The sequence below is a fragment of the Musca domestica genome, unplaced genomic scaffold (assembly GCF_030504385.1).
Source record: "Musca domestica strain aabys unplaced genomic scaffold, Musca_domestica.polishedcontigs.V.1.1 61, whole genome shotgun sequence".
NCBI lineage: Eukaryota > Metazoa > Arthropoda > Insecta > Diptera > Muscidae > Musca > Musca domestica.
In genome coordinates this window covers 4,891,771-4,918,594 of record NW_026712367.1, presented here as the reverse complement: position 1 = coordinate 4,918,594, position 26,824 = coordinate 4,891,771, and the positions used below count along the sequence as shown (strand labels likewise).

General features: G+C 30.7%; 1 long non-coding RNA gene across 1 annotated transcript in view; it reads left to right on the top strand.

Annotated features, from left to right (window-relative positions):
- The window catches only part of LOC131805820 (uncharacterized), a 60,143-nt gene that overhangs the window by 23,805 nt on the left and 9,514 nt on the right, over positions 1 to 26,824 (top strand). The window contains exon 2 of the long non-coding RNA XR_009343841.1: positions 7,908 to 7,930. This is a non-coding gene — a long non-coding RNA (uncharacterized LOC131805820). The remainder of the gene's footprint in view (positions 1 to 7,907; positions 7,931 to 26,824) is intronic.

Here is a 26,824-nt window from a genome sequence, read left to right as displayed (position 1 = left end):
CTAGTTGCATTACTCGATTTTTTTTAGGTTACACGCTCTTAATTATTTTAGTTGTTTTTTTTTTAATTGTCACCCTCCTCCCCCCTCCTTCACAATATTGTTGTTAAAATCCGTTAAAATGTCTGCAATTAAATGTATTTACAAGGAATTACAACTATCACAATGTAATGGCAATGTTGGAGTAGAGGGGGAGGAGTAGGAGAGGGAGTTGAATACAACTCATAACGCAACAGATCAATTGCTTTTGTTGGCCACATTGACAATTATGATGCTGTTTGTTATTTCTTGTCCAATTCAACATTTATTCCGCTTTAATTAACATTTATTTATTATTATTAGCTTCGAGAGTGAGTAAGCTAGTGTGCGTGTGTGTCCGTCTGTCCGTGTGTGTGTGTGCATGTGGTAATTTGTGACTTGTTTGCCATTGTCTACATGTTTTCTTGGCAATCTATGACCCGTGCTGGATGGTTTGGCTAGCTAGGTGGCATGGTAGCTGCTGGATGCTTGCCTCTATGGCTGTTGATTTGGCAAACCAACCATTTGATTGGACAGCCTGCTGGACCGTTTGCAAAATAGCCAACCAGCCAGTGGAATTGGCCAATTCCTCAGACTCACAGCGTCTTTTTTGTTGTCTCTCCTTCTACTCACATTGTCATCTTGTTGTTGTTTTCTTTTTATCTCGAGTGCTTAATCGTTGTAATGTTCATTGAAATGAAAAATTGCAATGAAAAGGAATTTTTCGTTATATAAATGAGAAAAATATTTATGGCAAGTGGTTCACATATGTAGCTGAGTGTGTGTGCATGTGTGTGTTTGTCTCTTAACCATTCAAGTAAGTGCTAATGAATAATAATTTCCCAACACTGCCAGGCCGCCAGCCAGTGTATCTGATTAAAATTCCAAACATAGTTTGAATGGTGCAATTTGAAAATTAGAAAAAAGACAGAATAATCAGAATTTTCCGGAGGTAAATATTTAGATTATTGGGGTAGTACAGGTTAGAAAAATTTAGATTGATTTTTTTTAAATATATTTTTTAATATTTTTTTTTTCAGAAATGGGGTTCCGTAAAAATTAGATACTGAATATTAAGTTAAGTTGAATTATAACTAGATTTCGAACAAGTCCCTTGAATCAAACCTCAAATGTTGGTATAACAAGTAAAATAGTATCAGTCTGTTTTGGCGATAGATGTGTACACCCAGCCTTTAGTTATGGGGGTTTTTATGGGAGTGGTGTCGAAGCAGTTGGCCAAATTTTTTCCCAATTCGTATTGGACCTAAGACTTATATAAATATTACAACGTGCCAGATTTGGATTATATCGACTACTTCCTATACTTTATATGAGATTTTTGTAGATTTTTGGAACATGTGGATATATGCGCGAGGCAACAGATATAGCGGACCGAAGAAATCCATTTTCATACTTCATCTAATACAGATAAAAATTTTGTTATGGGTAAAATTTGAAGGAAATCGAACTTTTATATCCAATTTTATGCGAAATCTTAAATTTCGATAAATTTCATATTTGTATCAGATTTTTGCTTAAGCGACATATTAATACATAGCAAGTCCTAAAGAATCGCCGATTTGTTTCGAAAGTTATAAATAGATAAAAGTGAGGTAAACTATAAACCTTTATGGGTGAGGTACCAGAAGGGGGTTCGCAGATATATGTGTCATCCTTACAAGAGATCCTGCGTCAGCAAATATATTTGGATGTGTGAAATTTGAAGAGAGTTGAATGCCTATTTCGCTTTCTTTGAGCGTTTTGTTTTTTGAAATTCTTGGACCCTATGAGGGGGAGGTACCTGAAGGAGTGGACCGATATATTCCATCTTCACAGCAGACCTTGTGTAAGTATAAATAATGGGATGTGTAAACTATGAAGAGAACCGGTTGCTTATTTCGGATTTTATAATCGTTTCGGTTATTCGAAACTTTGACCCTTTGTGGGGGAGGTACTAGAAGGAATAGTCCGATCTCTACCATTTTTATAACAGATCTTTTATTGACAGAAATATTGAGATGTGCCAAGTTTGAATGGAATCGGATGCTAATTTAGCGTTTTATGAGCTTCATAGATGCTAAAAATTCTTACCCTTTGTGGGGGAGGTACCAGAAGGAGTGGACCGATGTATCCCATTTTCACACCAAACCTTGGGTTATTAAAAATATTGGGATGTGTAGAATTTGAAGAGAATCGGATGCTTATTTTGCTTTCTTTGAGCGTTTTGACTATTCAAAATTTTGACCCTTGGTGGGGGAGGTACCTGAAGAAATGGTTCTATCCCTCCCATTTTTATAACAGATCTTGTGTTAATGGAAATATGGAGATATACCAAGTCTAAGTGCAATCGGATGATAATTTCGCGTTTTATGAGCTTTATAGATGCTCAAAATTCTTACCCTTTGTGGGGGAGGTACCTGAAGGAGTGAACCGATATATCTCATCTTCACAGCGAATATTGTGTTAGTAGAAATAATGGGATGTGTGAAATATGGAGAGAATCGGATGCTTATTTCGGATTTTACGATCGTTTCGGTTATTCGAAAGATTGACGCTTTGTGGGGGAGGTACCTGAAGAAATGGTTCGATCCCTCCCATTTTTATAACAGATCTTGTGTTAATGGAAATATGGAGATATACCAAGTTTAAGTGAAATCGGATGATAATTTCGCGTTCTATGAGCTTCATGGATATTCAAAATTTTGACCCTTTGTGAGGAAGATACCAGAAGGAGTGGACCGATATATTCCAACTTCACGCCAGAACTCAATCTATCAAAAATATTGTGATATGTGTAATTTGAAGACTATTGCACTCTTACATCACATTTTATAAGAATTGTAATTATTCAAAATTTTGACCCTTTGTGGGGGAGGTGAAATATAAGGATTTGCAAAGTTGGAGCAAATTTGGATTATCCTATCTCTCTCTGTGCAGTAAAAAATTTTCTTTGACCTTTTGTGGGGGAGGTACCAGAGGGAGTGGACCGATATTGTCCATCTCTGAACTCGATCTAAGTTTGATAATAATATTACGATGAGCCAAGTTTGGACCAAACCGGATACTACCTTCGAGAGTTATCGTGCGCACCAGGCAGACGGACGGACATGGCTATATTGACTCCAAATGTCCTAAAACGGATTTGGTTCAAAGAGACCTAGAGTCTTAAGCCGTTATTTTGATGAAGCACGTTTTGGCTGTATCAAATGACATATACCTTCTCTAGCCATATGGCTGAGGGTATAAAAATGTTATCAATTAGGTAATGTATATTTTTATTTCATTTAAATTATTTTTTTCCAATCTAAAAAAAGATGAATTAATTTTTTTAATTTAAAAAAAATTTAATTTTTTTCAATTAAACTACTTTCTTTTCAATAAAAAAAAAATGTTCCCCAAATTCGGATTTTTAGAAATATTTTTCTCAATTATCCAGCAAATAAGGATTTTTAAAATATTTTCCCTCAAAATAGTATATTATATAAAAATAATATCAATATATAGAGTTCTCCATAAATTTTTATAGGACCTAGACAAAGCGCAGATTTTTTTCAAATACACAGACTAAAAAATTATATAAAAATATTTTTTCAAGTACCCAGAAAAAACGTGATTTTTTTTTAAGAACATTTTTTTTTCAACAATATTAAAAAAAAAAAAATTTTAAAAATATTTGTTTGAAGTACTCCACAAATACGGATTTTTTTGAAAAAAAAACTGTTTTTAAATACTTAACAAACCTGGATATTTAAAAAAATATTTTTTTCGGGCACATTACAAACTTGAATTTTATTTAAAAAACATTTATTAAGTACTCAAAAAACTTGAATTTGTTATAACATACAACAAAACACTCAACAAAACTTAGATTTTTTTCAATTTTTTTCAATTTTCCTTTCAATGTGGATTTTTTAAAAATATTTTTTTCAATTATTCAGCAAACGTTGATTTGTTAAAAATACTTTTTTCAATAACCCAGTAAAAGTGGATTTTTTATATTTTTTTTCAATTTCTTCTTAAACCTGGATTTTTTAAAAATATTTTTTTTATTTTCCTTAAATGTGAATATTTTAAAAAATATTTTTCTCAATTACCCAGCAAACGTGGATTTTTTAAAAATATTTTTTTCAATTACCCAGCAAACGTGGATTTTTTGAAAATATTTTTCTGAATTACCCAGCAAACGTGGATTTTTTAAAAATATTTTTCTCAATTACCCAGCAAACGTGGATTTTTTAAAAATATTTTTTTCAATTACCCAACAAACGTGGATTTTTTAAAAATATTTTTCTCAATTACCCAGCAATCGTGGATTTTTTAAAAATATTTTTTGTTTGGAATATTTTTTGTTTTTTTTTTTGTTTTTTTTTTTGGAAAAGTTACAAGTTTGTGCCTTAAGTCTTTTGATAATGTCTGCTCTCTGCCTTCTTGTAAGACATTTGAAACTCTTCTGTAATATATCTCTTCTAGAAGAGAAATATTTTACAAATAATTACCTCTCAGAGAATCCTGTATTGAATTCCCTCATTGATGTTTGTGTCTTAAGTCGTTTGATTGCTTACCTTTTTTCTCATTGCACGACAACTCAGTTGTGTTCTCTTTTAATTAGAACTGTTCTCATTGATGTGGAGAGAACTGCAGTGGGGGGTTTTCTCTTAAATCAAAGAAAAATGTAAAGAAATTCATAATTTTCATTAGTACAATATTTTTTCCTAACTAAAATAAATGTCACCATAAAAAGAGTTCATAAAATCTACATGAAAATTATGTGAGGTGTTGTTTTTTTATTTTCCCAAAAAAAGAGAAAGTTTTTGTTGATTTTCTCACTAACTTGATGTGCAATCCTTTAATGTTTACATTTTTTTTATAGCTGAATGTCTTCTTTTTTAATGAACCAGGAAATTGCATGGCATTCTTCATTTCATTTTGCTTTTTTTAACAAATCAATAAACAGTGTTTCAAATGGCAAACTTTACCTTGTCACCAGTCGAGGAAAAAAGCAGGAACCAATAATTTCATGACCAGTTTTGTTTGTTGTTGTTGTTGTTTTTCCTCACACTTGTTTGTTATGACAAATTGTTGTGAAAAATTGCAAACTCCCCTTGTGTTTGATTTTTATTTTTTTATTTTTAGCCATGGCTTTCTTTGACAGGTTGTTAATGTTGGCCATAACGGGGTGGGCCATAATCTTCATTTCCTGTCCGACCAACCATCCAACCATTTCATTATACAAATATTTCTAATTACTTAACCGAAACAAGTTTTTGTTTGAAGCTCTTTGAAGCTTAAATTTTCGCTATCGATGGCAATGGTGGCCATAAACTTTAACAAAATATTTCAGCAAAAAATATTTTTTTTTTCTTAAAAAAAAATGTTATCAAAGACAAAAAATGAAAATGTAAGTGAGGAGATTACAAAAACTGAAATGAAAAACAGCCATGCCTAAGCACTTTTAAATTCCAAAAAAATCACTTTAAAATTCAATTTTATTTTCCTGTGGAGAAAAACCAATTTTAAATTTTCCTTATGCTTGGTCAAATGGCTTTTAAAACAAGAAAAACACTTGTTTGCCTCAAAAAATGCTGTTGTCTTTTTTAGGTTTTTCTCTGGCTTTATGCTGCCTTAAAGCAAAGACCAACTAAAACAATCAATTAAAATCAAAAAAAAAAAAAAAAAAACAAACCATAAACCTCAAAACACCACCAACAGCAATCCACCAAACCCACATAGCAAAAGATTTCAACATCAGCCTGCATATTTTTCCAAAGTATTTTTTTTTTTTGCATGGGGGCCTAAGTGTTTTTTCCTTTGGTTATGGAAAACCAGTTTTAATTTGCAATTTTCAAAGAGAAAAAATTAAAAAAAAAATTGGGAAGTTCGAAAATATTTGATAATTTTTTTTACTGAAAAATATAAAAAGGAATTGATTTGAGAATTGAAAAAATTTTTTGAATAACAAAAATCGAGATGAAAATATCTGCAGCAAAGTCAAACGCCAAAATTTTTGCATTTTTTGTTTTTTTTTTTAAATTCAATGAAATTTTAAAAACAAGAAATGTAAAAATTATGGCCTTTAAAGCAAACAAATGTCGGAAATTCGAAAATATTTTATTATTATTTTAATGAAAAATAAAAAATGGAATTGATTTGAGAATTGAAAAAAAATGTTGAGCAACAAAAGTCGAGTACAGGGTGAGTTAAAAAATTTGCAACAAAATCAAACGCCAACATTCTTACATTTTTTGTTTTTTTTTTTTTAAATTCAATGAAATTTTAAAAACAAAAAATTTAAAAATTATGGCCTTTATGGCGAAATTTTTCAAAAATATTTTTTTTTAATCTTCAAAAAAAAGGTGGAGGTTTTCAAAATATTTTTTTCAAGTACTCAATATATTAGGACTTTTTAAAAATAATTTTTTTAAAGGACCCAGATGAAATGGGGATTTTTTAAAAATATTTTTTATGTCCAAAAATGTGAAATTTTTCAAAGATATTTTTTGAATCTCCAAAAAAGGTGGAGGTTTTTAAAATATTTTTTTTAAGTTCTCAACTTATATGGACTATATAAAAATAATTTTTTAAGTACCTAGACGAAACGGGGATTTTTTAAAAATATTTTAGTTTTTAAAGTAAAAATGCGGAATTTTTTAAAAATACTTTTTTAAACTTTGAGGTTGAGGATTTCAAAATATTTTTTTCAAGTTCTCAATTTATTTGGACTTTTTAAAAATAATTTTTTAAATACCTAGACAAAACGGGGATTTTTAAAAAATATTTTTTTACAGTTCAAAAAAGCGGAATTTTTCAAAAAAAAAATTAAATCCCTAAAAAAAGTTGGAGGTTTTCAAAATATTTTTTTCAAGTTCTCAATTTATTTGGACTTTTTAAAAATAATTTTTTAAGTACCTAGACGAAACGGGGATTTTTAAAAAATATTTTTTTAAGTCCAAAGATGTGGAATTTTTCAAAAATATTTTTTTTTTGAATCTTCAAAAAAGGTGGAGGTTTTCAAATTATTTTTTTTTTTAATTTCTCAACTTATTTGGAATTTTTGAAAATATTTTTTTAAAGTACCCAGACGAAATTTGGACTATTTTTAAATATAGTTTTTTAATGTCCAAAAAACTGAAGTTTTTTCAAAAATATTTTTTTCAATCTCCAAAAAATGGTGGAGGTTTTGAAATATTTTTTTCAAGTACACAACCTATTTGGTGTTTTTAAAAACATTTTTTTTAAAGAACCCCGACAAATCGGGGATTTGGTAAATTTTTTTTTCAAGTTCTTTATAAAAAATTTATTTAATTATTAATTTTAATTAATTAATTATTAATTTTTAATATTAAAAATGATTAATTTTAATAATTTCCATTAAAACATTTTTCCCATTTCCACAATATCGCTACCCACGCTGTCATTGTTGGTTAACGGCATTGCTCTCATTTTTTTCTCCCAAAATCAAAGTCACCTCTCAATGTGTGTAAACATTGCTGTAAACGAAAGACTTAGACAACAAACTCGATGAATTCTCAAACGACTCTATGGCGGCGACTAATATTCCAAAAACAAAATTATTTGTTTGTTTATGAATTACAATATCCTCAGCATGTTTTCCATTGGCATGCCAACATGCGAATATTTCGGTCCAGCATCCGTCGTCGACAAGTGGCGGAATATAAAATAGACGAATTTATTGCCAATCAATTGCTAACCGAGAAAAATTGAGAGCAATCGTTGTCGTTGAATTCAATGAAATTTGTTGGGGAAATATGTAAGATCATTTAATTAAATTATTTTTGTGTTAAATTATTATTGACAAGACAAGAATTGTGACATGGAAAAAATATTCGAATTAAATTTTTAATAAATTTTCCAATTTTTTTTCTTATTTGCAGATTGTGGGCTTATGGAATGTGTGGTAAGTACAAAGTTCATTACACAACAAAAACAGCACCAGGGGAATGGGGTACACAGAAATTTCAGGGGAAAGATAGTTAACACTAATCTTCCAGTATTTTCAAGATTTCATACAATATTTCAATTTTTTGTGGTCATAAAAATAATATTCAGGAAAGTTTGTAATAAAAAAATTTGGTCAATTTTGGGACTTTTTCTCATTTTGGGCCAAATTGTCCCACAAATCATCACTTTGGGCCTATGGTGTTAAAGGAAAAAATATTCTCCGCCAAATTTCACTATAAGTTGCTGACAACGACATATCACCAGATAAAACATGGGTTCAGAAAAAAACTAGCCTCAAATGTTGGTATTCTCTTTTTTATAACTTTTTTAGCTTTGGGCCAATTTGACCCAAAAATCGACAGTTTAGATATATAGTGTTAATGGAAAAATACTCTCCATAAAATTTCACTATGAGTCGATGAAGACGAAATGTCTCTAGACATCACCTGAGTCCATAAAAATTAACCTCAAATTTTGGGCCAACATTTTTTTTTTGGGAGAATTTTTTATACTTTTTAAAATGGGCCCAGAATATCAAGAAAACTCTATTTTAAGTAGGTGGTACTAAGGCAGAAAATATTCCCCATAAAATTTCACTATGGGTTACTTCAGGAAGAAAATATGTGGATATATCAGATATTTTTGTAACTTAGGTGTATAACAAAGAAAATAAAAAATGTGGGTTAGTTTTGGACATTTTTCGATTTTGGGTCAATTTCTCCTATTATATGGAGGTTTAGGGCGTTGTGTCTAAAGGAAGAAGTATTCTTCACTAAATTACACTACAGGTCACTGAAGAAGACTTACCTCTAAATGTAGCACAAGTCCTTAAAAATTAACCTTTAATTTTGGTATAAGAATTTTTTGGGCAAATTTTATATAATTTCACAATTTGGTCGAAATTCCAAGAAATTCTATTTTAGGCGGATGAGGCTAAGGGAAAAAATATTCCTCATAAAATTTCACTATGGGTTACCTCAGAACGGAATTATATGAATTTATCAGATACCTTTAAAAATAGACGTAAAACAAAGAAAATAAAAAAGTGGGTTAATTTTGGGATTTTTTTGATTTTGGGCTAATTTTTCCCACTATATGGGGATTTTGGGCCAATTTTTCCCATTATATGGGGATTTAGGGCGTTGATTCTAAAGGAAGAAGTGTTCTTCATTAAATTGCACTTTAGGTTACTGAAGAAACCTTATCTCTAAATTATCACAAGTCCTTAAAAATTAACCATAAATTTTGGTATAAAAATTTTTTGGGCCAATTTCATATAATTCCATAAATTCATCCAAAATGCAAAGAAATCCTTATTTTAGGCATATGAAACTAATAGAAAAAAAATTCCCTATAAAATTTCACTTTGGGTTACCTCTGGATGGAATAATGTTAATTCATCAGATACCTTTGTAATGTATGCGTAAAACAAAGAATCTAAAAAAGGTGGGTTAATTTTGGACATTTTTTGATTTTGGCTCAATTTCTCCTATTCTATAAAACTTGAGGGAGTTACTTCTAAAGGAAAAAGTGTTCTTCATTAAATTACTCTATAGGTTACAGAAGAAGACTTATCTCTAAATATAACACAAGTCCATAAAATTTGACCTCTAATTTTGGTATAAGTCTTTTTTTTTGGTCAAATTTCATATAACTCCACAAATTGGTCCAAAAAACCAAGAAAACTTTATTTTAGGTAGATAAGGCCAAGGAAGAAAATATTCCTCATAAAATTTCACTATGGGTTACCTCAGGACGGACTTATGTGGATTTATCAAATACCTTTGTAATGTAGGCGTATACCAAAGAAAATAAGAAATGTGGATTAATTTTGGACATTTTTTGATTTTGGGTCAATTTCTTTCATTATATGGTGGTTTAGGGAGTTACTTCTAAAGAAAGAATTTTTCTTCACTAAATTTCACCATAGGTCACTGAAGCAAACTTACCTCTGAATATAACACAAGTCCTTAAAAATTAACCTTAAATTTTGGTATTAGAAATTTTTAACCTTAAATTTTGGTAAAAGAATTTTTTGGGCCAATTTCATATAATTCCATAAATTGGTCAAAAATACCAAGAAAACTTTATTTTAGGTGGATGAGACCAAGGGCGAAAATATTCCTCATCAAAGTTCACTGTAGGTTACTGAATATCAAAAATCTGCAGATATGTCAGATATTTTTGAAATATCACTTGCAATTGAGGTATATAACAAAGAATTAAAAATTGTGGATTCATTTTGGACATTTTTTGATTTTGGGCCAATCTCTCATTATATGGAAATCTAGGGCTTAGTTTCTAAAGGAAGAAGTATTTTTCACTAAATTCCACTTTAGTTTACTAAAGAGAACTTATCTTTAAATATAACACAAGTCCTTAAAAATTAACCTTAAATTTTGGTATACGATTTTTTTTGGCAAATTTCATGTAATTCCACAAATTGGTCCAAAATACCAAGAAAACTCTATTTTAGGCGGATGAGGCTAAGGGAGAAAATATTCCTCATCAAATTTCACTGTAGGTTATTTAATATTAAAAATCTGCAGATATGTTAGATATCTTTGAAATACCAGTCGCAATTTAGGTGTATAACAAAAAAAAAAAAATAAGGATTAATTTTGGTCCTTTTTCGATTTTGTGGCAATTTTGCCCATTATATGGACTTTTTGGTAAAATCATCTAAAAGAAAAGATATTCTGCACTAAATTTGGCTGTGGGTCGTAGAAGGTTACTAAACTCTAAATATGTTCTAAGACCCTAAATATTGTACACACATATTTTTAATTAATGATTGGGCAAATTTCATTAAATTGCCAAAATTGGTCCAAAATGCTAAGAAAACTTTACTTTAGGCGTATGATGCTAATGAAAGAAATTTTCCTCATAAAATTTCACTATGAGTCACCAAACACAATAAATCTGTAAATGTAAACGATATCCTTGAAATATATGAAGAAATTTAGGGTTTCAGTGAAGAACGTGAATACTCTTTGTTAATTTTGGGCATTTTGTCAATTCGGGGCCAATCTGCCCCACTTTATGGTATTTTGGCGTATTTCTTCTAGAGGAAAAAATACTCTATATAAAATTTCACTATGAGTCGCTGAAGAAGGCTAGCTCTAAATATAGCACAAGTCCCTAAAAATTAACCTCAAAAATTTGGCATAAACATTTTCAGGTCAAATTTCATTTAATTCCCTAAATTGACCCAAAATTCCAAGAAGTTCTCATTTTAGATGGCTGGTGTCAATGGCAAAAATATTCCTTTTTAAATTTCACTGTGGGTTGCCAAACACAAGAAAACTGTAATTCTATGTTAGATATTTGAACATTCAGTGGAAATATTGTGTTATCTGTGGAAACGTTGTTTAATTTTGGGTATTTCTTGATTTGGTCGTAATTTCGCCCCTTATTTGAAAGTTTTGGTTGGTGCTTCCAAGAGAAAATATGTTCCTCACCAGATTTCACTATGAGTCCCTAAAGAAGACTTGTCTCTAAATATAGCCTAAGTCTCTAAAATCTGTTATCCAATTTTGGTATACAAATTTTTGGTCAATTTTCATGTAATATCCCAAATTGACCCAAAACTCGCAGAAAACTTAATTTTCAGGGCATGATGTCAATGGAAAAAATATTCTTCACCAAATTTCACTATGTGTTTTCAACTACAAGAGGTCTTTAAATGGCTGTTTACATTTTGTAAAATTGGAGATATTTTAGGGTTTAAAGGAGCAAATTAACACTGTTGGTTTATTTTGGTCCTTCCTCGATTTGGTGGCTATTTCGCGCATTATTTGAAAGTTTTGGTAGATGCTTCCAAGAGAAAATATAATCCTCAACATATTTCACCATGAGGCCCTAAAGATGACTAGTCTCTAAAAATTGTCCCCCAATTTTGGTATAACATTTTTTGGGTCAAATTTCATGTTACTCCTCAAATCGACCCAAAACCCCCAGAAAACATAATTTTCGGTCAATGATGTCAATGGAAAAAATATTCTTTATCAAATTTTACCATGTGTTTTCAACTACAAGAGATCCTTAAAGGAGTGTTTGCATTTTGTACTATTAGAGGTATTTTAGGGTTTAAAGAAGCAACTTAAAATTATTGGTTTCTTTGTGTCCCACCTCGATTTGGTGATTATTTCGCCCAATATTTGAAAGTTTTTGTAGATGCTTCCAAAAGAGAAAATCTTCTCCACCAAATTTCACTATAAGCTCCCAAATAAAACTAGTCTCTAAATATAGCCTGAGTCCCTAAAATGTATCCTCCAATTTTGGTATATTTTTTTTTTTTTGGTCAATTTTCATGTAATTCCCCAAATCGACCCAAATCGTGAATAAAACGTAATTTTCTGGCCATGATGTCAATGGAAAAAATATTCTTCATCAAATTTCACAAAAGGTTGCCGACCAACCCTAATCTGTTCGCATAATATCTAGCTTGGAAATAATTGCCCCAATTTGTCAAATTATCTAAAAGATCATGGCTCCAATAGAATGAAATAGAATAATTAACAAATTAAATTTTTATTAGCCACAATTTTAAAGTAATTTAAGACTTTTTCTGAGATTATCACTAAGGCCAGCCAAGGCAAAATGGTGAAAAAATAATAAAAATAGAAAAACATGTAGTTTTAACATCATTCCAAACAAAAGACTTAAGACACAAACATTTGCGTGCCCACGAAATAAAAAAAAAACCCGACAACTGAAACTCCGAAAAACCTTGGCAATCTACACCAAACTAAAACATGGCTAAAAGAAAGAAATTAAAAAGTAATAAAAATAAATTTGTTGTTTTGTTGTTGTTGTTATGCCATTATAAAAACGTCACAAGTTATGGAGGTAGCAAAAGCAAGAGATGCTTGGAAAAAATCTAAACTAGGAAATAATTGGGATGAGATTAAATTGCAGAGTGGCTTGAGTTATTTAAAAAGAGAAAGAGAGAGAAGGGGGAGAGGGGGTTTCTTTGAAATAAAATATTCTGAATAGAACAAACAATCTACATACCTCTGGCACCAAAAAAAAGGCCGATTTAAATAAATTGCAATTCCTTTTTCGCAAAATTAATAGCTTTATTTAGATAATCGCTGGCATTCCTTGTGGGTCTCCCAAGCACACTCCATCATAATATGCCATCGCATTTCTTTGGAACACAAATGGGTGTAGACAATTTGTGGAAATTCTTAAAGAATTGCCTGGCCTGTTGTCTTTTGTCTTTCTATGGCATAGCCTACGTTGGCGTCACTTGTCAAAAAACGTTTTTGATTACCTGAATTGTAGATCCTCTTGAACGCAGTTGGCCTCCTAGAGCGCCACATTACAAATGGCAAAAAAAAAGAAGAAGAAAAAATCATGGCCATGGTGTTGTTTGCTACTCATCATTTTAGATTAGGCGCAAATGGTGAGAGATTGCAGGGCCTTTAAAACAATTTATGTTGGCTGATTGTTTTTTCTGTTTGTCTGTCTGTCTCTTTGTTGGTTCTTTGTGTGACTGTCTCTATGTCTTTCTGTCACCCAACCCACTTGCACTTAGAATTGTAGTTAAATTCAGTCGTTTCTTTTTTTTTGTTATTTATGCTAGACATAGATTTATGGTGTCTGTTGGCTAAAGTCAATGGATCCGCACAAGGCATAGCAGGCTTCTAAAGTATGCTGAACAGGTTTCCAAGTTTTTTTTTTTTTGCTATTTTTGCTTAGACAATTTAGCAATTGAATAAAAGTGAAAAGTCTAAGCCAAAATGTTACATGGATTTCGAAAGAGAATATTATATTCAATAAAAATAATCAAAGAGAACTTATTCTCTCTCTCTCTCTCTCTCTCTCTGAGAAAAATAAAATTATTTTAAGGGGTTGGCTTCACTTGAGTAAACTTCAATTTATTACTTAAAATCAAAAGACTTAAGACCCAAACTTCATTTGCAATAGAAAAAGTCAAAAAGCAGCTAAGTTCAGACGGGCCGAACTTTTTATACTCTCCACCATTTGGAAGGAACTTGAAAAATTTTAAAATTAAACTTAAATTACAAAAAAAAAATTCTGGAAAAATTCCGGTCAAATGAAAACCTTTATATGGGGGCCATACGAAGACGTGATACTGGATAAGTAATAATAGGCTGTAGCAACGATTCCGAACTTCAAATATGAAATTTAAAACAATTCCGGTGAATAATGTCACTAATATCATCAAAATACCGTATATCGGAAGGTGCCCTTATATGGGGGCTATACGAAGATGTAGACCTGCACAAACAATTTTCTGTCATAGGCTGTAGTAATGATTCCGAACTTCAAATATGAAATTTAAAACAATTCCGGTGAATAATGTCGCTAAAATCGTCAAAATGCCGTATATCGGAAGGTGCCCTTATATGGGGGCTATACGAAGACGTGGACCTGCACAGACAATTTTCCGTCATATGTTGTAGTACCCATTACGAACTTCGAATACGAAATTTGAAACAAATCCGGTGAATAATGTCGCTAAAATCATCAAAATACCGAATATCAGCAGGTACAATTGTATGGGGGCTATACGAAGACGTAGACCTGCACAGACAATTTTCTGTCTTAAGCTTTAGTATCCATTGCGAACTTCAAATACAAAATTTGAAACAAATCCGGTGAATAATGTCGCTAAAATCATCAAAATACCGAATATAAGAAGGTACAATTGTATGGGGGCTATACCAAGACGTGGACCTGCACAGACAATTTTCCGTCATAGGTTGAAGTACCCATTACGAATTTCAAATACCAAATTTGAAACGATTCCGGTGATAAATGTCTCTAATATCATCAAAATACCGAATAATGGGAGGTACCGTTGTATGGTGGCTGTACGAAGGCGTGGACCTGCACAGACAATTTTCCCTCATAGGTTGTAGTAATGATTCCGAATTTCAAATATGAAATTTAAAACAATTCCGGTGAATAATGTCGCTAAAATCGTCAAAATACCGTATATCGGAAGGTGTCCTTATATGGGGGCTATACGAAGGCGTGGACCTGCACAGACAATTTTCTGTCTTAGTCTGTAGTACCCATTACGAACTTCAAATACGAAATTTAAAACAATTCCGGTGAATAATGACGGTAAAATCATCAAAATATCGAATAAAGAGACGTACCGTTGTATGGTGGCCATACAAAGACGTGGACCTACATAGACAATTTTCTGTCTTAGTCTGAAGTACCCATGACGAACTTCAAATACGAAATTTGAAACAACTCCGGTGAATAATGTCGTTAATATCATCAAAATATCGAATAAAGGGAGGTACAGTTGAATGGTGGCTATACGAAGACGTGGACCGGCATAGACAATTTTACGTCATAGGTGGTAGTACCCATTACGAACTTCAAATACGAAATTTGAAACACTTCCGGTGAATAATGTCGTTAATATCATAAAAATGCCGAATAAAACGAGGTACGTTGTCTGGTGGCTATACGAAAACGTAGGCCTGCATAGATGATTTTCCGTCATAGGTTGTAGTACCCATTACGAACTTCAAATACGAGATTTGACGCAATTCCGGTGAATAAAGTCGTTAATATCATCAAAATACCGTATATCGGAAGGTGCCCTTATATGGGGGCTATACGAAGACATGGACCTACATAGACAATTTTCTGTCTTAGTCTGAAGTACTCATTACGAACTTCAAATACGAAATTTGAAACAAATCCGGTGAATAATGTCGCTAAAATCATCAAAATACCGAGTAAAGGGAAGTATCGTTGTATGGTAGCTATACGAAGACATGGACCTGCATAGACAATTTTCCGTCATAGGTGGTAGTACCCATTACGAACTTCAAATACGAAATTTGAAACAATTCCTGTGAATAATGCCGCTTAAATTGTCAAAATACCGAATATCGGGAGGTATCGTTGTATGAGGGCTATACCAAAACATAAAGCTGTATGGACAATTCTCTTTTAGGGGGTAAAGTACTTATGAAGAACTCCTTGTGCAGAGTTTCAGACAATTCCATTGAAATATGTGGCTAAAATCGTTGAAATACCGAATAACCGGGGGTACCGTTATATGGGGGCTATAAGATATCGTGGACCCAAATAGACAATTCTCTTTCAGGGGGCTAACTATTCACAAAGAATTCCTTGCGTAAAATTTCAGACAATTCAATTAAAAAATATAACTAAAATCGTCAAAATACCCAATATCGGGGGGTACCATAATATGGGGGCTATAAGATATCGTAGACCGATATTGGTAATTTTCTTCCAGGGGATAAAGTACTCACAAGAAACTCCTTGTGCGGATTTTCAGATAATTCCATTGAAAAATTTGGCTACAATTATCAAAATATCGAATATCGGGAGGATTCGTAATATAAGGGATATACGATATCATGGACCTCTATATAGACAAATCTCTTCCAGGGGGTAAAGTACTCAGATGGAACTCCTTGTGTAGAATTTCAGACAATTTTATTGGAAATTGTGGCTAAAATCATCAAAATAACAAATATCGGGGACACCGTTATATGGGGGCTATAAGATGTCATGGACCTATATAGAAAATTCTCTTTCAGGGGATAAAGTACTCACAAAGAATTCCTTCTGTAGAATTTCAGACAATTCCATTGAAAAATGTGGCTAAAATTATCAAAATACCAAATATCGAGGGTCCCGTTATATGGGGGCTATATAATATTATGCACGATATAGCCCATCTTCGAACTTGAACTGCCTGCACACAAAAGACAGATCGGTGTACAATTTTAGCTCCCTATCTTTATTTATTTCGACTCAAGCGTGATTACAACAGACGGACAGACGGACGGACAGAATGGGCTAAATCGTCTTAGCATTTTACGCTGATCAAGAATATATATACTTTGTTGGGTCTAAAATTATTATTTCGATGAGTTACAAACGGAATGACAAACTTCATATAGCCTCCATACTATTTACGGTGGAGGGTATAAAAATGCAATGAATTGGAAGAGAAAGATTTATTTTCTCCCACTTTCTCTCTCCCATTTCTGTACCACTCATGAGAGGGCTCAAATGAAGTACCTCTTCACCATTCTCATGGAAATGACTTGAAACGTAATCAAAAGACTTAGGAAACAAACCTTATTTACATTGAAACGTTGAAATGCATTGAGTGGGATTTAGAAAGGAAGGAAGAGAGAGAGAGAATGAGATTGATGACGAATATTCTCATTGATGTGACTTGAGAACAGTAATCAAAAGACTTAAGACACAAACTTTATTAACAATGAACCTTTGATATGCATTAGGGGAGGGAGAGAGAGAGAGAGAGAGAGAGTCAAAGAGATAGTAAGAAAAATAAGGAATATGCTCATGGATGCGACATGGAATGTGAGATGGGGTGTGAGATCGATGACTTAAGACACAAACTTGAATTTTTAACTGAAAGATGTAATCAAAAGACTTAAGACACAAACTTTGTTGACAAATATCGACTTCAATGCACAGAGAGCGGGAGAGAGAAAATACACCTAGGTGAAGAGCTCAAATTGATGAGATCGATGACTAAAGACCAGCGTGTTCTAGAACATGAGTCGAAAAAAGAGATAATTTAAGGGAAAAATAAAATTCAGTTTTTTTTATATTTTACAATTCTTTTTAATTGTTTTTTAACATTAATGTTTGCCAAAAAAAATTTATAAAGCAAATGGATAAAAAATATTTGTATAAACAATAATTTAATACTGTTTTGTTCTTGATTTAAATAAGCAAAGAGAAATTTGACTGGGAAGAGAAATTTTTTCTTGAGCACCGCTGCTAAAGACACAAACGTGTAAATAGTGAGAATTTTAACTTAAAAAAATATATTTTGTTATAAATCAGCCATTATTGGGACTTTCAAGTTTTTTTCCCAATTTCGACGCTAAATGGGAGTTTAAAAAATATTTTTTAAAAGTCCTCATCTGTTGGATCACTTGAAAATATTGTGTTAAATGACGCGAGTTACGACACCTATACTATCAACAACAACAACAGCCATTGCCGTAGAACCACCACCAAAACCGAAGAGGGCAGATCACAGTTTCGTCACCCACACCACTCAGCACTCAAACAGATCGCTGATCTAGCAATAAGATATGTAGTTATAGAATAATTTGCTTATTTAGACTTTCCATTTTCTCTTTACACTCTATATTTATACGTATAAGTCAATATAACTAAATATAGGTCACACAATAAATTGCTTACTTTAATTCTTAAGAATCTCTTTAATCCAAAACACATATCAATCAATAATTTTACAATTAAATTTTTAGTATGACCTATTTCTTCTTTCTTTTGCTTAGGTCATATTTCCATTGAAATCTATAGCATAAGTATATTTTCATTTTTTTCTTTGTTTAGTTAGTTAACTTTAAAACTAATATTAAATCAATAAACTCACTTTTGTAATGTCATTCAAACCGAAAACCCGTGTTTTTTTTTATCTCCCAAGTTTAGTTAAAACTCGCGTGGTTGTTGTTTTTTTACAATGTATACATTTTTTTATATTCTACAACATCATGTGATTGGGCGAAAAAATTTGAAACACCTCTAAATATTGATCCTGGGCATAGGATGCTATATAAGGAGCTGGGTCGATCTAGGTACGTGTGTCTGTTTGTTTGGATATGATTGCAATATTGTTAGGGGTCCGATAGCCAAGATATCGGATATGTTGTGTGTATAGTCGATTTCGCTCTTTTGACCTACTTACCTTATTCTTTTGACAAAAATACTTCTAAAATCCTCGATTTTTGGGCTCTTCAAAAATATTTTCTCTTTAATAATAGAAAAAAGATGTTTTTACTTTTTATACCTCAGCCATATGGCTAGAGAGGGTATATATTTGATTCGGCCAAAATGTGACTCAGCGAAACTACGGTTTGCTACCGTAAGTCTCTTAAGACTAAATTCGTTTCCTCACATTTGTAGTCGATCTAGGGGTTTTTGTCTGTCCGCCTGTCTATCTGCCTGGCTGCTGCATACGATAACTCTCAAAGGGAATGTTCGATTTGGTCAAAACTCTATATTTCGTATCAAGTACCTCCCCCACAAAGGGTCAACATTTTGGAATAATTAAAACACTTATAAAATAGGAAATAAACGTTCGATTGTCTTCAAAGTTCTCACATCTTAATATTTTTTTCAACACAAGAACTAGTATGAAGATAGGGTATATTGATCCACTAATTCTGGTAACCTAACCACATGGGCTTAATTAATTTTGAATAACCAAAATGCACATAAAATGTGAAATGAGATTCGGTTCTCGGTTCGGATTGAATAACCCCAACTCTCATAAAATACGAAATTTTACATATACCAATATTTTTTCTAATGAAAGATCTGCTATGAAGATGGAATACACTGAATCACAACATAGTACACATTTCCAAAGACCACCTTCATATATTAAACTTATTTTCCAACCTTGGTCCTCTTACCAAATTTCATTTTTTTAACTCTATCCGTGTTCACATAATACCAAATGGTGCCATGTTAGAGATTTAGTACCATTTTAGAACTTTTCGTAACCATAAAGTTCGAATTTCCAAAAACCCTTTGGGACATCTGTCCTGTACTTGATCAATGACTCTTATTTCAAATTTTTGAAGTTTTGCGCATTTTTAATACACTTTGGTTGCTTTCGTATTCTATTGGTACAAAATCCAAAAACTTAGCCTTAAATAAACAAACATTGCCCCAGGGGAATATATCTGTCGGCAAAACCAACTGATACTTTTCTTTATAAATTTTTTAAAATCTTTCCACTGACAGCGCCTCAACACGAGCGTGGGGTCATGACCGTAGTTTTCTCTCCCCTGTTGAACCACTTTCATTTGACATATTCATTCTGGCTCTGGCTGTGACCAAGTGCCCCAGCTAAACTTGTTCTGCTTAATTAATTTTTATTTTTTTGTGAAATTTTCTTACAAAGTTTTTTTTTTTTATTTGAATGAGAACCGGTTTCATTAATGACATTTATTTTCAGGAAAAAAAAAAAAAAACAAAAAAATAAAAATGCAAGAAAATTAAAAACAAAAACTTTCAAATTAAATTGTTTCTCAAGGAAAGTAACTTGGAAAATATGCTAGCCATTCTTTGTCTGAATTTCCCGCCACCTCTGTAGAATTTCCATATAATTGTTAATAATTATTTTTATTTTCAATTATTCATTGAAGTCAAATGTTAAATCATTTTGTCAAGTGCAAAAATATTCTAAGGCAAAAAAAAAACTGTGGAACTTGATGTTTACCTTGTTCTTAATACTGAGAACAGTTTTATGATTCTTAAGTCACAGAACAGCAAGAACAACAACAAGAAATTTACAGAACAAAAAATCTTCTACAGAACGTATAATAAGCAAGTAATTTAAAGTTTACGATTACAGGTTTTTGTTATTGTTGTTTTTTTTTTGTAAGAGGAGAAAAGAACATTCACAAAACCAGCCACGAATGCGACAATTCTTTGTTGCAAAAATAACCTCAAAGTGTGTCACAAATTAATTGGAGGAGGACAGTGGTTCCATCCAAAAAATATATATTAAAAAATCCATGCCAAAGAATAACTTGAAAAAATATTTTTTAAAAATCCACGCCTAAGGATAATTTAAAAAAATATATATATTTTTTAAAATCCACGCCTAAGGGTAACTTGAAAAAATATTTTTTAAAAAATCCAGGCCTAAGGGTAACATGAAAAAATATTTTTTTTTTTAAATCCACGGTTCATGGTTCCTTATTTATAATATTTTTTAAAAATTCACGCCTCATGGTTCCCTGGAAAAATATTTTTCAAAAAAAAAAATCCTCGCCTCATGGCTCAATCGAAAAATATTTTTTAAAAAATCAAGGCCTCATGGTTTCTTGAAAAAATATTTTTTTAAAAAATCCACGCCTCATGGTTCCCTGGAAAAATATTTTTCAAAAAAAATCCTCGCCTCATGGCTCCCTGGAAAAATATTTTTTAAAAAATCCACGCCTCATGGTTTCTTGAAAAAATATTTTTTAAAAAGTCCACGACTAAGGGTAACTTGAAAAAATATTTTTTAAAAAATCAACGCCTAAGAGTAACTTGGAAAAATATTTTTTAAAAAATCAACGCCTAAGAGTAACTTGGAAAAATATTTTTAAAAAAATCCACGCTTAAGTGTAACTTGGAAAAATATTTTTAAAAAAATCCACGCCAAAGGGTAACTTGAAAAAATATTTTTTTAAAAAATTCACGCCTCTTGGTTCTTTGGAAAAATATTTTTTAAAAAATCCAATGGTTGTATGAAAAAATATTTTTTTAAAAAATTCACGCCTCTTGGTTCTTTGGAAAAATATTTTTTAAAAAATCCAATGGTTGTATGAAAAAATATTTTTTTAAAAATCCACGCCTTATGGTTCCTAGTAAAAATATTTTTCAAAAAAATTCACGCATCAGGATAAGTTGAAAAAATATTTTTCAAAAAAATTCACGCATGAGGATAAGTTGAAAAAATATTTTTCAAAAAAATTCACGCATGAGGATAAGTTGAAAAAATATTTTTCAAAAAAATTCACGCATGAGGATAAGTTGAAAAAATATTTTTTAAAAAATCCACGCCTAATGGTTGTATGAAAAAATATTTTTTAAAAATTCCACGCCTAATGGTTGTATGAAAAAATATTTTTTAAAAAATCCAAGCCTAATGGTTGTATGAAAAAATATTTTTAAAAAATCCACGCCTAATGGTTGTATGAAAAAATATTTTTAAAAAATCCACGCCTAATGGTTGTATGAAAAAATATTTTTTAAAAAATCCACGCCTAATGGTTGTATGAAAAAATATTTTTTAAAAAATCCACGCCTAATGGTTGTATGAAAAAATATTTTTTAAAAAATCCACGCCTAATGGTTGTATGAAAAAATATTTTTAAAAATCCACGCCTTATGGTTCCTAGTAAAAATATTTTTTAAAAAAATTCACGCATGAGGATAAGCCGAAAAAATATTTTTTAAAAAATCCACGCCTAATGGTTGTATGAAAAAATATTTTTTAAAAATCCACGCCTTATGGTTCCTAGTAAAAATATTTTTTAAAAAAATTCACGCATGAGGATAAGCTGAAAAAATATTTTTTAAAAAATCCACGCCTAATGGTTGTATGAAAAAATATTTTTTAAAAATCCACGCCTTATGGTTCCTAGTAAAAATATTTTTTAAAAAAATTCACGCATGAGGATAAGCTGAAAAAATATTTTTTTAAAAATCCACGCCTTATGGTTCCTAGTAAAAATATTTTTTAAAAAAATCACGCATGAGGATAAGCTAAAAAATATTTTTTTAAAAAATTCACGCATGAGGATAAGCTAAAAAATATTTTTTTAAAAATCCACGCCTTATGGTTCCTAGTAAAAATATTTTTTACAAAATTCACGCATGAGGATAAGTTGAAAAAATATTTTTTAAAAAATCCACGCCTATGAAAAGTTAAAAAAATATATATTTTTTAAAAAATCCACGCCTATGAAAAGTTAAAAAAATATATTTTTTTAAAAAACCACGCCTAAGGGTAACTTGGAAAAATATTTTAAAATAAAAATCATGCCCAAGGTTAACTTGGAAAAATATTTTTAAAAAATCCGCGCCTAAGGGTAACATGGAAAATTTTTTTAAAAAATCTGCGCTTAAGGGTAACTTGGAAAAATATTTTTAAAAGAATCCACGCCTCATGGTTCCATGAAAAAATATTTTTTATATGCACAGGGTGAGATAAAAAACTGCACAAACTATCAGCCAATGTTCGAGTTTTTTTTTTTTTTGTAAATTTTTTTTGAACCCCAGTGTCAAATTTTTTTGTTGAAGTTTTTCACACACTCACACCTCTTCACATCCACAGTATTTATCTCAATTTATTTTTGTTTGTTTACTTCAGTCTTGTTCTGATTATTATATTTACGTTTGTGCCCGAACGTTTCAGGCATTCATATGCATTTTTAATTTTGAGTAAATTTTTTATGATTTTTTTCTTCATTGTGGTTGTTGCAGATTTCTTATGACCGATAAAAATTAAAGAGAAAAAAAAAAACACAACAACTTACGACTTGGTTGTTGTTGTTTTGCATCACTCAGTTTGTTGCTTAAGTCTTACGTATATGCTAGTTTTATTCTTTCATTACCTCCGGCTTCATGCCCAAGAATTTCAATTATTTCTAATACCTGTTATTGTTTTATATAATTGTTTTGGAATAATTTATTCGAAAAACGAAAAAAAAATACAATTTATGATCACATTCTATTTGAATTTTTACATAATGAATGGAAGGTTAGAATGTTTCTGAGATAATGAGTCATCCGTGAAAAATTTTCTTCGAAACTTCGTTCAAAGAAAGATATTAAAAAAAAAAATTTAATATCCAAGACTCATGGTTCCATGAAATAATATTTTTTAAAAAATCCAAGCCTCGTTGTTCTATGAAAAATATTTTTTTTTTCAAAATCCAAGCCTCATGGTTCTATGAAAAAATATTTTTTTAAAAATCCAAACCTCATGGTTCTATGAAAAATATTTTTATAAAAATCCAAGCCTCAAGGTTCTATGAAAGGATATTTTTTAAAAATTTCACGCCTATTGTTTGACTTGAAAAAATATTTTTTTAAAAATCCACGCCTCATGGTTGCATAAAAAATATTTTTTAAAAAATACACGCCTCAAGGTTCCATAAAAAAATATTTTTTATAAAATCCACGCCTTATGGTTCCATAAAAAAATATTTTGTAAAAAAACCACGCCTCATGGTTGCATAAAAAATATTTTTTAAAAAATCCAGGCCTCATGGTTCCATAAAAAAATAATTTTTAAAAAATCCACGCCTATTGATTACTTCAAAAAAATATTTTTTAAAAAAATTCAGGCCTCATGGTTCCATAAAAAAATATTTTTTAAAAACACCACGCCAATTAATTACTTCAAAAAAATGTTTTTTAAAAACTCCCCGCCAATTAATTACTTCAAAAAATATTTTTTAAAAAATCCACGTTTGTGTCCTAAGTCTTTTGAATGAATAAAGTAAGTAATGTTGAGTCTCTCTCTTTCTCTCATTACTACTCCCAAACTATTGACTTCACAGAGGGATTGGTTCTCTCTTTTTTGTAATTGCCATATCAAAGACTTAAGACACGAACTCATTTTAATTATGAAGTGTGAGTTAAAGGGATGAGGCCTTTTGATTTATTATGCAAATAAAACTTATATTTGTGGACATTCACGTTATGTTACCGACATAATCATTAAATTCCCCCATTAACATCTTAATAAAACTTTCATTTTATGTAGAGTGTTGTCTGTTGATTTTTTTTTATTGAAATTAACATGTTTTAAATTAAATTAAAACCCCAACATTACATTGCAATAAAGCAACCACAATAATTCAAAAAAAAAAAAAAAAAAAAAAAGACATGACAACATTAATAAAAAAAAAAAAACAATAAAGTATTTAAAGAATGAAACCCCAAACTTTGTGCGAAATAATTTGAATTTTCACTTTTGTTTTTCTTTTTTTATTTTCAACGTTTGTTTTTTTTCTGCTTACGACAAATATACGCCACATTTATTGCAATTAACAATTTCTTTTAGTGAAACCAAAACTTTTTTCACTTGGCCACAATTACCCATAGCGAGTCAGCCAACCAGCCAGCCAGCGAGACATTATAAGAGACTTAAGGTTGATCAAACCATAAAAATAATAAAATTAATTTTCTGTGCATTTGAACGCAAAATGGCCATTAACTTTGTTTTGCATACGGACGGACGGCTTTTGCTTTGTCTTCTGTGTTTAAATATTTAAATTTAGCCACATAATTATTACTTTTGGCCGTTTGAAGACCATAATTTCTCATTGATAGGTTTGTTGTTTTTTTTGTGTGGGTGTGGCTTTTTTTAATTTTTAATATGAGAGTTCAATAAAACAATGGGTGTATGGTTTGGTTTTAAGAAATGACTGGCCGTTACTGACGGGTTTCAAGTTCGGGGAACCATTTAGAGGTGATTTTTTAAAAAAATATTTGTTATCAAAAGACTCTGCGACGTGGAATTTTTAAAAAATATTTTTTCAAGAAACCCTGATGTATGGAATGTTGAAAAAATATTTTTTCATGGAATTATGAGACGTGAATTTTTTAAAAAGTATTTTTTCAAGAAATCATGAGACGTGAATTTTTTAAAAATTATTTTTTCATAGAATTAAGAGGCGTGGATTTTTTAAAAAATATTTTTCATGGAATTATGAGGCGTGGATTTTTTAAAAAATATTTTTTCATGGAATTATGAGGCGTGAATTTTTGAAAAAATATTTTTTCATGGAATTATGAGACGTGGATTTTTTAAAAAAATATTTTTTCTTGGAATTATGAGACGTGAATTTTTTAAAAAGTATTTTTTCAAGAAATCATGAGACGTGAATTTTTTAAAAATTATTTTTTCATAGAATTAAGAGGCGTGGATTTTTTAATAAATATTTTTTCATGGAATTATGAGGCGTGAATTTTTGAAAAAATAATTTTTCATGGAATTATGAAGCATGGATTTTTTAAAAAAATATTTTTTCATGGAATTATGAGGCGTGGATTTTTTAAATAATACTTTTAAGTAAAAAACAAGTGTGGAGTTTTTAAAAAAAATATTTTTCTAAGTTACCATTTGGCATGGATACTTTAAAAATTATTTTTTCAAGCTACCATTAGGCGTGGATTTTTTAAAAATTATTTTTTCAAGTAAAAAACTGCCGTGGATTTTTTAAAAATTATTTTTTCTAGTAAAAAACTGGCGTGGTTTTTACAAAAATTAGTTTTTCATATCGAAACGGAAGACTTAAGGCACAAACATCTTCTCGAAGTATTGTTTTCATTTCTTGCTCTTTAATCTCGCTCTTAATTTTCTGTTAAGGGAGAACTCTTTTAATGGACGTTCAATATAGGTTTGTGTCTTAAGTCTTTCGATTAACGAATTACTTTTTTGTACAGGAGATAATTTGTATAAATTATCAATTCTCTGATTGAGATTTTCTCCCGCATATTGAAAGATGCTTTTATATCATTTTTAAATTTTCGGAAAATTCCCTCTCACAAATATGCATAAATATCGTATAATTTTTAAATTACTTTAAAATTTATTATGCATAATGATAATGAAAGAATTTCTTCCAAAAAAAAACAAAGAACTTGGTCATCCCAAAGAAAATCAATAGAGTTTTTTAACCCCAACGTGTGCATATTTTAAGAACCCTAAACAGGTCACAAGCACACAGAGATTTCCATGGAGATTTCAAAACATAAATTTCATTTGTTCTACATTTTTGTGCGGGACATAAGAACCGGTTATTATCACGATCTCCAGAACATCTAATCAGCTTTAATGGGATGCACAATCTGGTGTGTTGTTTTCGAAATTTGACCGTTTTATTGAAAACTATGCCAGAGTGCCAGTCGTTGGCTATAATTAGCCTCAGGCGGTCAGGAGAAATGTTGAGCTGATTAAAATTGCTTTTGTATTTAAATAACATTTTTTTAATATATGTTTACATAAATAAGCTTTGTTAGAAGGCAATTTGGTTTTATCAAAAAATTAACTAAAATGTTATTTGAGGTCTTTGTTCCAAATATTTCAGTGACACAGACAGCAAGCAAACACTTAAACTAATTTATGGCATATTATTAAAATTATATTTTTTTAGGTTGGGAATTAACTAAGCAGGGGAATAGAAAAGCAAAACAAATTCTTGCTTTCGCCGCTTGCCTGATTTTTATGTCTAATGGAGAGGTGTTGGCTTAATCAGTCATCTACCAATTAATTGTGCTTACTATGATTTAT